This window comes from Bufo gargarizans, chromosome 5, assembly GCF_014858855.1.
Source record: "Bufo gargarizans isolate SCDJY-AF-19 chromosome 5, ASM1485885v1, whole genome shotgun sequence".
NCBI classification, from domain to species: Eukaryota; Metazoa; Chordata; class Amphibia; order Anura; family Bufonidae; genus Bufo; species Bufo gargarizans.
In genome coordinates, this window is record NC_058084.1 from 270,722,394 (window position 1) to 270,735,038 (window position 12,645).

The window sequence follows — 12,645 nt, forward strand, 5'->3', positions numbered from 1 at the left end:
GTGGCCGAAGGTTTCTTGGAGAAAAAAAAAAAAAAGCACACGGACGCCATTTGCTAGGGGATGGACCCTGCGACAGAACTGCTCCGACCCCCACTTCTGATGCATCAACCTCCACGATGAATGGTTGAGACACATGAGGTTGCATAAGAATGGGAGCAGATGCAAAACATTTCTTAATAGCAGAAAAGGCCTGTAATAACTCATCCGACCAGACAGAAAAGTCAGCTCCTTTTTTTAGTCATATCTGTCAAAGGTTTTACAATGGTGGAATAATTCAAGATGAATTTTCTGCAGTAATTGGTAAAACCCCAAAACCGCATCAGAGCTTTCTGATTCTCAGGCCTGTCCCACTCCAGTAACGCCCAGACCTTTTCGGGGTCCATACGAAAACCAGAGTCAGAAAGCAGGTATCCTAAAAACAGATTTTGTGGCAGAAAATTCTGCAACTGAAAATCAGTTCCATTCATTTAAATGGGGCAGTGAGCATATGGATTTCTGCAAGCTCCATTAAGGTGAATTGAACTGATTTTTAGTTGCGGAATTTCCTTGTACTGACCACCATTCACACTAACACCAGTTTTTCTGCCCATGTAGGAGGTACCACTACTACTGTCCCCAAACCAGACTGCATCCTCGAGTACAACAAGCACAGGGAGAAGTTGATCTTTCAGTCAGATCAAGTTCTAAAACCATACAGTGCCACTCAAAAAACTAAGTTGTGGTACAAAAAGCTGGCCGTGCACATTGTACAGATGGCACTGTATAATGCGTACAGGTTACATCGATCTGCAGGCAACACAGGGAATTTCACAGGTGGTCATCAAGGCCCTAATTTTCCCAAATCAGGAAGGGGAGGGACCTAATACTTCAGGAAGTCAATGTGCCCGCTTTGTACCAGGGCAACATTTCCCTCGTGAAAACCCCCAAACAGCAACCAAGGGAAGGACCCAAATTTGATGCAGAGTTTGTACAAAAGGAGGATAAGAAAGGACAGCATTTATCATTGCGAAACCTACCCTAATAAACCTGGCCTCTGCATAAAGGGTTCTTTCAGAGTCTACCACTCATCCATGCAGTATTAATTTTATCCTTTATGGTCCCTGTAATTTTTTTTACCTTTATTCCTTTCTCAGATAGTCCACATCGCTTAGATATTCACTTTTTACCAAACACTACATATACATTTCTGTGAGACACCTGTTTGCTCAAAAGTACCCTTTCCACCCCTTAAAATGGGTGTACTTTCCAAAATCGGGTCACTTCTTGGGGTTTTCAATTTCTGAGGACCTCAGGAATTTTTTATATGTGACATGGCACCTAAAATCCATATATTGAAGTTTGTCTGTTATGCACCCATACAGAAGGCTACAAGCACATACGAGGTGTTGACATAATCGGGAGAAAATGGGTAGCACATACTGGGGTGCATTTTCTCCGGTAACTGCCACGCCTGGATACCCTAGGGGCGTTAAGTGTGAGTGATCTAGTGATGATATGCCAAGTGGGGTAGTAGTACTCACAGTTAAGTTGTCCCCTGGTCCGGCGTGCAGTGGATGAGAAGACAACACTAAATCCTCTGGGACACTCTCTAATGCAGGGAACACTTGCCAGATGTTGGTTGAGGTGCCCTTAATGGCAATGAGTATGCTTAGGGTGCTTGGTGGCTGGGCCCCTGTGTTTGTAATGCCAGCACCGCAAGGTGCAATGAGGAGATGAAATGGAATGATGAGAGAGGCAGTAGTTGAACCAAACAGGAACTTTACTTGTCAGTTGTAGTCTTGCAGTAAATAGCTATTGATGGCAGTACTTTGCATTACATGAAGTTGACAAAGATGGTAAAGCAGCAAATCCCAATTAGCAGGCTCTGTGAGGTGATGTATGTAGGTTCCAGCTCAACTTATGCAGGAGTGGTAAGGATACTCTACTTGGTTCCTGATCTTGCTCAGGCTTTTTAGTCTTGCAATAATATGGATCCTCTGGTACTAATAGTATACAACCCAAGGGTGGTCTCCCTCATGGCAGGCATCAGTCTTCTGCTTCATTCTTTGAAAAGGTTGTCTTCATAAACAGATCCACACTGTCCATGTAGGAATATGGCAACAAACAACTTTTGCACTTAGTTGTCAGGCTATGTCCAGGTGCTGGGAGCTTCTCTCAGTCACTTGATGCTGTGGAGTCCATAAGCTGCAATCTCCACAAGTTCAAGTAGCTTAACTCCTGGGGCATGACAGGAGAAAAGAGACAGAGTCTGTCTCCTAGACTCCTCACCAGGGGCGTACATAGAAATCACTGGGCCCCATGGAAAGAATCTGAATTGAGCCCCCTTGTGAATGACCCATCGCACCCCTTAGAGTACGTGCACATCTACTGCAGAGGTTCCAGCAGAAGCCTCCGTTGCAGATTCTGGCAAAACAAAGGGCAAAACAAAATGACCCCATCATTGTGAATGGGATCCGGCAGGTGCCAGCAGTGTTTGGCATATTCTGGATCTGGCGATTCTAGAATTTTGCTGGTGGCTGGAACAGAATACCAAAATCTGATGGCAAGTGATTACCTAGCCTTACCCGATGAACTGTGCCTGCTGCTGCTTTTTATATAGTGTGTCATCGTTCCCACAAGGACTGTACCTGCTGCTGCTGCTTCACCTCCTCCTCAATGCTGACTTACTTGTGCTGCTGGCAGAGCGCAGTCAGGGCCTGGGGCAGATTTTTACTGAGCTGGACCAAAGTCTGGACTGGAGACGCTTCTAGATCTGGTCAGTGAGGCCACAGTGTGATGAGTGGCGGCAGAGGAACAGGAGCGGGACATTTTACAAAGTGCAGACACAGAAAACTAAAGGATTTTATCCAGTCACAACTGATGTTTCTCTTACTGCTGCAGAACCTCCTAATACACAACTCAGCTGCTGCAGAACCTCCTAATACACACCTCAGTTGCTGCAGAACCTCCTAATACACACCTTAGCTGTTGCAGAACCTCCTAATACACAGCTGCTGCACAACATCATAGTACACACCTCAGCTGCTGCAGAACATCATAGTACACACCTTAGCTGCTGCAGATCCCCATAGTACACACCTAAGCTACTGGAGAACATCCTAGTACACACCTCAGCTGCTGCAGAACCTCATAGTACACACCTCAGCTGCTATAGAACCTCCTAATACACACCTTAGCTGTTGCAGAACCTCCTAATACACAGCTGCTGCACAACATCATAGTACACACCTCAGCTGCTGCAGAACATCATAGTACACACCTTAGCTGCTGCAGATCCCCATAGTACACACCTAAGCTACTGGAGAACATCCTAGTACACACCTCAGCTGCTGCAGAACCTCATAGTACACACCTCAGCTGCTATAGAACCTCCTAATACACACCTTGGCTGTTGCACAACCTCATAATATACCTCAGCTGCTGCAGAACCTCCTAATACACACTTCAGCTGCTGCAGACATCTTTACACACCCCAGCTGCTGCAGAACCTCCTAATACACACCGCAGCTGCTGTAGAACATCATAATCTGATGCTAGAACATATAAGGCTTTGATCACATCTGGGGCCTCATTCGCAGATCAGGTCATAAATGATGGACACAATTTTATAGCCTGGCAGATGGAACCCATCAGATCTCAGCATGGTCAGTGGGATCCATCAGGTGTTGTCGTCCATGAAGAGCCAGATCCGGAACTATGGTGATTTTCGTTGATTTGCTCCTATGACAGGGCAGAACAGTGAACGTCACCAGCACAGATGTTATTATTGGAAATTAGGGAGCAACACAGGGAGAGGTAAATAGGAGAGAACTAAAACTCCGAGCATGTCCTGGCTGTTATCGGATACAAGTGGATAATACAGTATTAAGGCCGGTTTCACATAACTGTTCAGTTTTCCGCATATCTGATCAGTCAGAAGAACAGAAAGATAAAGAAAAAACGGATCCTGTATTTAGTTCTGCACATTTGGCATCTGTTTATGCCATTTGAGTCATTAATTTAGATGGAATAAAATCCTGCACACAAAACAGAAAACTAAATGGTGATGTGAGCCCAGGCTAAGAGAGAACTACAACTCCCAGCATGTCCAGATTATTATAGGGCATCATCCAGTTGTACTAGGTGAGAGCATTCAAAGGAAATAACTATAACCCCCAGCATGGCCAGACTTATTATGGGGCATCAGAATATATTACAGAGAGGAGGTACAAGAGGAGAGAACTACAACTCCCAGCATGTCCAGATTATTATAGGACATCTTCTAGTCGTATTAGGTGATACAAAAAAGGAGGTTCTCGAGCAGCACAGCAACAATGATGTGTGGACGGAGTGCCAGTGGATGTAGAGGCGATCCACCAACCATAAAATAATGCAAAAATCAGCCCCACGGCACTTAAAAAAAAAAGTTAACTGGTGAATAAACTGCATATTTTTGGGGAAATGCCGTGGAGCTAATTTTTTATTGTATTAGGTGATAGCTTTAAAAGGAAATAACTACAACCTCCAGCATGGCCAGGCTTATTATAGGGCATCACTACATTACGGAGAGGAGGCATAAAAGGAGAGAACTACAACTCCCAGCATTACCAAACTGTACTAGGGCAAAAGTTGAAATTACATGGAAAGGGACACAATAGGCCAGAAGAACTACAGCTCCCAGAATTACCAGACTGTACTAGGGCATATGTTTAAATTACATGGAGAGGGATATAATAGGACAGAACTACAACTCCCAGCTTTTCTTGGATGTTATGGGTTATCTCAGGACACCATTAACCTCTCCTCCAGGCACCACACAGAAGCTCCACCCCCTCAAAGTGACATCCCACAGGTATTTCACCAGTCCCCTGCACTGGTCACATGATGATGACATCCCCAAAGGTCCTTTAGACTTCTGCTGCTCTGCTATTCCTTGGCTTCCTGCACTGGTCACATGGTTGATGACATCACCAAAGGTCCTCCACTTCTTACATTCTCAGGTAGCCATACAAGTGTAATTAGTGGACGGGGCCTATCCTCCACTGCAGCCCCTTTCCCCCAGGGGCCCCATATTAGCTGCATGGTCTTCTTCTATTAGAGGTATGCCACTGACCTGTGCCATCCCAGGGAAAGACTCGCTCCTGGCCTCCACAGCATTCACCCAGTGTGCCGTCAGGGAAATGCAGCGTCCATATGTCCGTGATTAAGTGGACCTTCCCAGTAACTGCGTTGGTCAGGGCACATGTGATGTTACGGGACACATATTGGTGTAAGGCACACCTTGAAAAATAGCGGCGGCTGGGGACTGCGTAACACGTGTCCACAAGCCTAAATGACAACATTTCCAGGGCCAGTAATTTGGAAAGCTGCGCATTTAGTGCTATGGCCTAGGGGTGGGTGGCTGGGTATTTTCACTTACGTTTAAAGGGCTGGGTTAAGGCCATTTGGATGCTGCTCTGGGACAGGGAAGTGGATGTTGTTGCTGATGGTGCTTGCGAAGGTCCAGGTGCAGGGTTGGAGGCATCCGGGCCTGCGCCTTCGACAGGGGATTGGCCAGCACATAACATAGGGGAAGAGGAGGGAGTGGTGTGACCCGCAGACACATAGGTTGGTGAGGTTGGTAGTGTTCACGCCCTGCTCATTTGTGTTCACGCCCTGCTCATTTTCGTATGGCACAGGTTGCAAACTATTCTTTTGTCGTCTGCACTTTCCTCAAAAAAGCACCATACTGCGGAACATCTACCCCTCGGCAAGGGAGATTTCCGCAAAGGGCTGCTCCGTGGAACAGTTGTGGGCCTGTTTGGTGTGGCCCGCCTTCTCCCATTTGGCACCCTACTGCCTCTTCCAGCCTGGTTCAGTGCTGCAGATACATCCCCCTCTGTCCTGCTGTCAAGTCTCGGCTTTCCACCTTCCCAGGTTGGGTCAGTGACCGTCATTGTGGCGTGCCAGAACCGCAGGGGCTACACGTGAAGTGCACGGTGGGCCGATGAGGGGCCAAAAATAATATAGTTCATTGGTTTACTCACGGTTAGCAGAAAGCCTCCCTGGGCCAGCAGCACAGTGATGAGGAAGACAGCACGGAATCCTCCGGGGCACACTCTGTGGTAGGGATGCACCAGCCTAGATGGAGGTTGAGGTGCCCTTGATGATAGTGGTGTTTAGGGTGCTTGTGGCGGCTGAGTCCCTTGGTGTTTTTTGTTGTGACGCCAGTACCGTTTATGGTGGTACAACCAGTTGTAGTAATATTGAAGAATGAAGTAGACAGTGGTAGGATACAACTCGCCACTTTTACTGTGGCTGTTTTTAGTTTCGGCATATACATCCAGACAAAATACAGTCTTTTATTCTTTAGAGGAATTCTGTTGATCCACTGTTAATAGGTTTTGCTAGGTTTTGACTCAGGCTGAGGTTCTGTAGAGGTATTTGTGGTATGCTTAGTCCTATTATTTCTGTATCTTCCAAGCCCTTAAACAGGTAGCTAATCTGTCTTCTATGATGTATGGTGAGGCTGCCTGTAGCTAGATTATCCTCCACCATGTGCAAAGGTGCCCATTAAGCCTTAGGTAGTGGCTGCTATCACCGATATCTCTCTTTTAGCTTGGATTTCTTCCAGGGACGCAACACTATCCTCTGGTTGTAGGATGTAAGGAGCTAAAAGGATCACAGGAGGAAAACGCTATCCTGCCCCTCACACCTTGGCTCTACCTCATTGCTGCTTCAGACTTAACCCACTACTCTATGGTGTGTAGCCTCAGCTTAACAACTGACTCCACTCCTCTCAACAACCTCTTCTCCTCACACTAGGCCTGACTAAAGTATTTATATAAACTAAGTGCTATCCCCCTCTAGTGGTGGGATGTATAAAATACACCTAACCAACCTATGAACAGGGATACAACAGGTGATGTAATGCAAAATGAAATGCAACACCGTAATGTAGTTTCACTGTTTATTTTGCAGTTCCCACATGTCCTGAGTGGGACGCTGCATCATCGTCCACCACCTCCTCTTCCACTTCCTTACTCTGATCATCCTCCTGATTTGTTGACCTAACCACAACCTCAGTGATTTACAACTGTGTCTCATTCTCTTCATCAACCTCTTGAGACAGTAATTGTAGTTGACTCATTGGAAACTGTGTCTCATCATCATCCACTTCATTAAACACTAATTGCCATTCCCCACCGTCATGTTCTTGTGACTGTGGATGCTCAAGAGGTTGAAATCAGGGCACATGATCTCATGTCCCTCTTCAAGCGTGCTTGGCGAGAGGGCCAAATCAAGTAATTGCGATGAAAAGAGGTCCTCGGACTATCCGGGTGTGGGATCACTTGTTTGGCCAGACTGTACATGGTGGGAGGAAGGAGGATCAGGGTGAGGATTGTGTTGACCAGACTCCTGGCTACTGAGACTGGACTTGGTGGAAGACAGGGTGGTGCTTAACCATCTGGAAGTATTATCTGCTGCAGTCCAACCGACCACCTGCTCGCACTGGGCTGACTTCGCGAGCGTTGTCCTGTGCCGCCCTGCAAATTGTAACATGAAGCTAGGCATCCTGGATGATTGTTTTTTTTGTGCTCTGGCAGCAGGCACAGTTTCTCCGCGCCCAGCAGCCTCTGCGTGCACCATCAGCATCACGGCCACTGTCCCATCCCTTACTGCTCGCCTTCTTCATTTTAAATGTGATATATGCTTGACAGTATGTCACACGTACAGTAGCATAGGATTTGGAAGTGTATGCGTAAAAATTTTTTACAAAGGTATTTGGGATAAGAAAACGTTATACAGGACAGGTACCACTGTCGCAGTGTCACTGTTTCGCAGTGTCTGTGAAAAAAGTACACTGGATGTCACTGATATTTTAGGGATGTGCACACTTTAAACAGGAGATGTGACGCGGATAATTTAACTGTCCGCAGCGGACACCGTCTACGGAAAAAGTACACTGGAAGTCACAAGTCACTGTTATTTTAGAGATGCGCACACATTAAACAGGAGATGTGGCGTGGATAATTTAACTGTCCGCAGTGGACACCGTCTACGGAAAATGTACAGTGGATGTCACTGATATAGAAACATAGACTGTGTCAGTAGATAAGAACCACTTGGCCCATCTAGTCTGCCCAATACACTGAATACTATGAATAGCCCCTGGCCCTATCTTATATGAAGGATGACCTTGTGCCTATCCCATGCATGCTTAAACTCCTTCACTGTATTTGCAGCTACCACTTCTGCAGGAAGGCTATTCCATGCATCCACAACTCTCTCAGTAAAGTAATATTTCCTGATATTACTTTTAAACCTTTGCCCCTCTAATTTAAAACTATGTCCTCTTGTATCAGTTTTTCTTCTTTTAAATATTCTTTCCTCTTTTACCTTGTTGATTCCCTTTATGTATTTAAAAGTTTCTATCATATCCCCTCTGTCTCGTCTTTCTTCCAAGCTACACATGTTAAGGTCCTTTAATCTTTCCTGGTAAGTTTTATCCTGCAATCCATGTACTAGTTTAGTAGCGCTTCTCTGAACTCTCTCCAAAGTATCAATATCCTTCTGGAGATATGGTCTCCAGTACTAAGCACAATACTCCAAATGAGATCTCACTAGTGCAGTGATAGGCAAACTGCGTCTGTCCAGCTGTTACAAAACTACAACTCCCACCATGCCCTGCTGTAGGCTGAAAGCTGTAGGCAGTCTTTGCATGCTAGGAGTTGTAGTTCTGCAACTACAAGTAAGTTATAAGAGCTTTAGAAGCTCTTATAACTTACTTGGCCCCTCTCTGCCTAATCTTATAAATTTCCCTGTTACCCTCATTTTTTTTATTTATAATTACTAATCTTTTGGTTTTTAATGGTTTTGGCCACTTCTGCTGAGTACCTGTAATGACTGGCAACACGCACAGGGAGGAAAACAGGGAAAGCCCTGCCCAAGGGAGAGGGAAAGGTGGTGACCCCTAACTCACCTTGCAGCTGGCACCTGACTGCCCTGACGTCCCTAGACGGGTTCCTCACCCGTGCGGCGATCACGTGCCTAAACCCTGGCTTTCCCTGAAATGAGCCCTAGATAATGAACGGGCCGGTGGGATCGCTAGTCCTCACCACTGCACTAAGAGGGAAACACCAGGGAGAGGACAGACAAACACAAACACCCAGGTGGACGGCAACAATTGTCCACAAAGGTCCAACAAGGATCCGGAGGGTAGCGTTCTAAGGCAACACTCAGAGAACGCAGCAACACAGCTCCAGTGGGTCAGAATAGATGTCCAGGCAGGAAGCTCTATATCTGGCAACCAGAGAAGTGTGAGAGGGGAATATAAGGAGGATTGGGAGTACTGGACAAGGAACAGCTGAGAGAAGGAGCTACGGATCCCTGAGTGAGCCAAAAGGGTTTGTAAAGCAAACCCAGAAAGCTACAATAAGGAAACTTCCCTATCTGACATAGAGCGTGCAGCCAACCGCTGCGACCTCCTGACCTCGGGTACAACGGAGTCAGGCGTGGCTCTTGACACCCTCGTGACAGTACCCCCCTCTCTACGAGGGGCCTCCGGACACTCAGGACCAGGTCTCTCAGGATGAGAGGCATGAAAAATCTGAACTAGCCTGTCGGCGTTTACCTCAGACGCAGGAACCCACATTCTTTCCTCGGGACCGTAACCTCTCCAGTGCACCAGATATTGGAGAGAGCGGCGGACCCGACGAGAATCAATAATTTTGGATATCTGAAATTCCAAACTACCATCCACGACAACAGGAGGGGGTGGCAGCGGTGACGGTTCTAGAGGTGGAACATATTTTTTGAGTAACGACTTATGAAAGACAATATGGATTTTAAAAGTCTGAGGTAACTCCACGCGAAAAGCCACGGGGTTGATGATGGCTACAATCTTGTAAGGACCAATAAACCTAGGACCCAGTTTCCAAGAGGGAACCTTCAACTTGATATTCCTAGTAGACAACCACACATAGTCATTCACTCCTAGGTCCGGACCTGGCGACCGTCTCTTATCAGCCATGCATTTGTATTTACCTCCCATATTTTTCAAGTTAGCTTGCACCTTCTGCCATACTGATGAAAGAGATGACGAAAACCGTTCCTCTTCGGGAACCCCAGAAGACCCCCCCTCTTTGAAAGTACAGAATTGGGGATGAAAACCATGTGCACCAAGAAATGGTGACTTGCCAGTGGATTCCTGACGGCGATTATTTATGGCAAACTCAGCTAACGGTAAATATGACGACCACAACTCTTGGTTTTCAGACACAAAACATCTTAGATATGTCTCCAGGTTTTGGTTGGTACGCTCAGTCTGTCCATTCGACTGAGGATGGAAAGCTGAGGAAAAGGACAAGTGAACCCCCAAACGGGAACAAAAAGCTTTCCAAAATTTAGAAATAAACTGTGTTCCCCGATCCGAAACAACATCGGAGGGGACCCCGTGAAGCTTCACGATCTCACTGACGAATACCTGAGCAAGAGTTTTAGCATTAGGTAGTGCGGGTAACGCAATAAAGTGTGCCATTTTGCTAAACCTGTCCACTACTACCAAAATCACTGTTTTACCCGCAGACAAAGGTAAGTCAGTGATAAAATCCATAGACAGATGTGTCCATGGTCTATTGGGAATGACGAGTGGTAATAGAGACCCTGCAGGACGTGTATGTGAAACTTTTGCGCGCGCACAGGTAGAACAAGAAGACACAAAATCCAATACCTCCTGACGCAACCTTTGCCACCAAAAACGACGAGACAATAGCTCTAAGGTTGCTTTACTACCCGGGTGCCCAGCAAGTGCTGAATTATGATGTTCCTTTAATAATTCGAGACGTAGGTTCAACGGTACAAACAATTTCTCTGAGGGGCAAGAGACCGGGGCGTCCCCCTGGGCCTCTAACACCTTCCCCTCCAAAGCAGAGTGTACCGCAGAGACAACCACTCCTCTTTGTAGAATGGGTACCGGATCACTCACATTACCCCCTCCAGGGAAACAACGAGACAGTGCATCAGCCTTGGTATTCTTTACCCCAGGACGATAGGTAATCACAAAGTTAAACCTGGTAAAAAATAGCGACCACCTAGCCTGTCTAGGGGTGAGACGCTTAGCTGATTCGAGGTACAGCAGATTTTTGTGGTCCGTAAACACAGTGACGGGGTGGACTGCCCCCTCTAAAAAGTGACGCCACTCCTCAAACGCAAGTTTAATAGCTAACAGTTCCCTATTGCCAATATCGTAGTTCTGTTCTGCTGCAGATAGTTTTTTAGAAAAGAAAGCACAAGGACGCCATTTGCCAGGAGACGGACCCTGAGACAGTACAGCCCCCACTCCCACCTCTGATGCATCGACTTCAACAATAAAAGGCTGAGAGACATCAGGTTGGACTAGTACAGGTGCTGAGGTAAACCTCTCTTTTAGAGAGGAAAAAGCAACTTTAGCGGCGTCAGACCATTTAGAAAAATCAGTCCCCTTCCTAGTCATGTCAGTAAGGGGTTTTACGATCACCGAATAATTTTTAATGAATTTCCTATAGAAATTCGCGAAGCCCAAGAACCGTTGTAGTGCTTTGAGGTTCTCAGGAAGATCCCAATCCAAAATTGCCTGGACCTTCCTAGGATCCATACGGAAACCTGACGCAGATAAATAATAACCTAGGAATTGTATCTCCTGAACGGCAAAAACACATTTTTCAATTTTAGCATATAATTCATTCGTCCGTAGGACCTGTAGTACTTGTCTGACATGCTCCTCATGTGTTCTCAGATCAGACGAATAAATTAAGATATCATCTAGGTATATTACCACAAACCTGCCGATTAGATGACTAAAAATGTCATTAACGAAATGTTGAAAGACGGCAGGAGCATTGGTCAGGCCGAAAGGCATAACTAGATTTTCATAATGCCCCTCAGGGGTGTTAAAAGCTGTTTTCCACTCATCCCCCTCTTTAATACGAATCAGATTGTAGGCCCCCCTAAGATCGAGTTTGGAGAACCACCTAGCACCCGCAATCTGGTTAAACAGGTCAGGAATGAGAGGAAGAGGGTATGGGTCTCGGATGGTTATCCGATTTAATTCACGAAAATCTAGGCAAGGACGCAGGCCCCCATCTTTCTTTTTAACAAAGAAAAACCCTGCAGCCACGGGTGAAGAAGAGGGTCTGATGTGTCCCTTAGCCAAACTCTCGGAGATATAATCCTTCATGGCTTGTCTCTCTGGACCTGAAAGATTATATAACCTGGTCTTGGGTAATTTTGCGCCGGGAATAAGGTTAACCGGGCAATCATAAGGACGATGAGGTGGTAACTTCTGACAACCCTTTTCAGAAAAAACGTCCTCAAAGTCCGAAACAAATGTAGGTAGGGTAGCTATGGAGGCGACTAAGCAATTGCTATTTAAGCAATTTTCTCTGCACGGCTCACTCCACTCCAATATCTCCCTGGCCTGCCAATCCACCACTGGATTGTGCGCTACCAGCCAGGGAAGGCCCAGCACCACCGGAGCGGGAAGCCCCTCCAGAACATAACATGAAAGCATCTCGTTATGGTGGTCCCCTACCCGAAGGTGTATATTATGAACGATGTGGGTGAGGTTTCTCTGAGACAGAGGAGCAGAATCTATAGCAAATATGGGAATAGGTCTCTGTAGTGTACAGAGAGACAAACCCAAAGTGC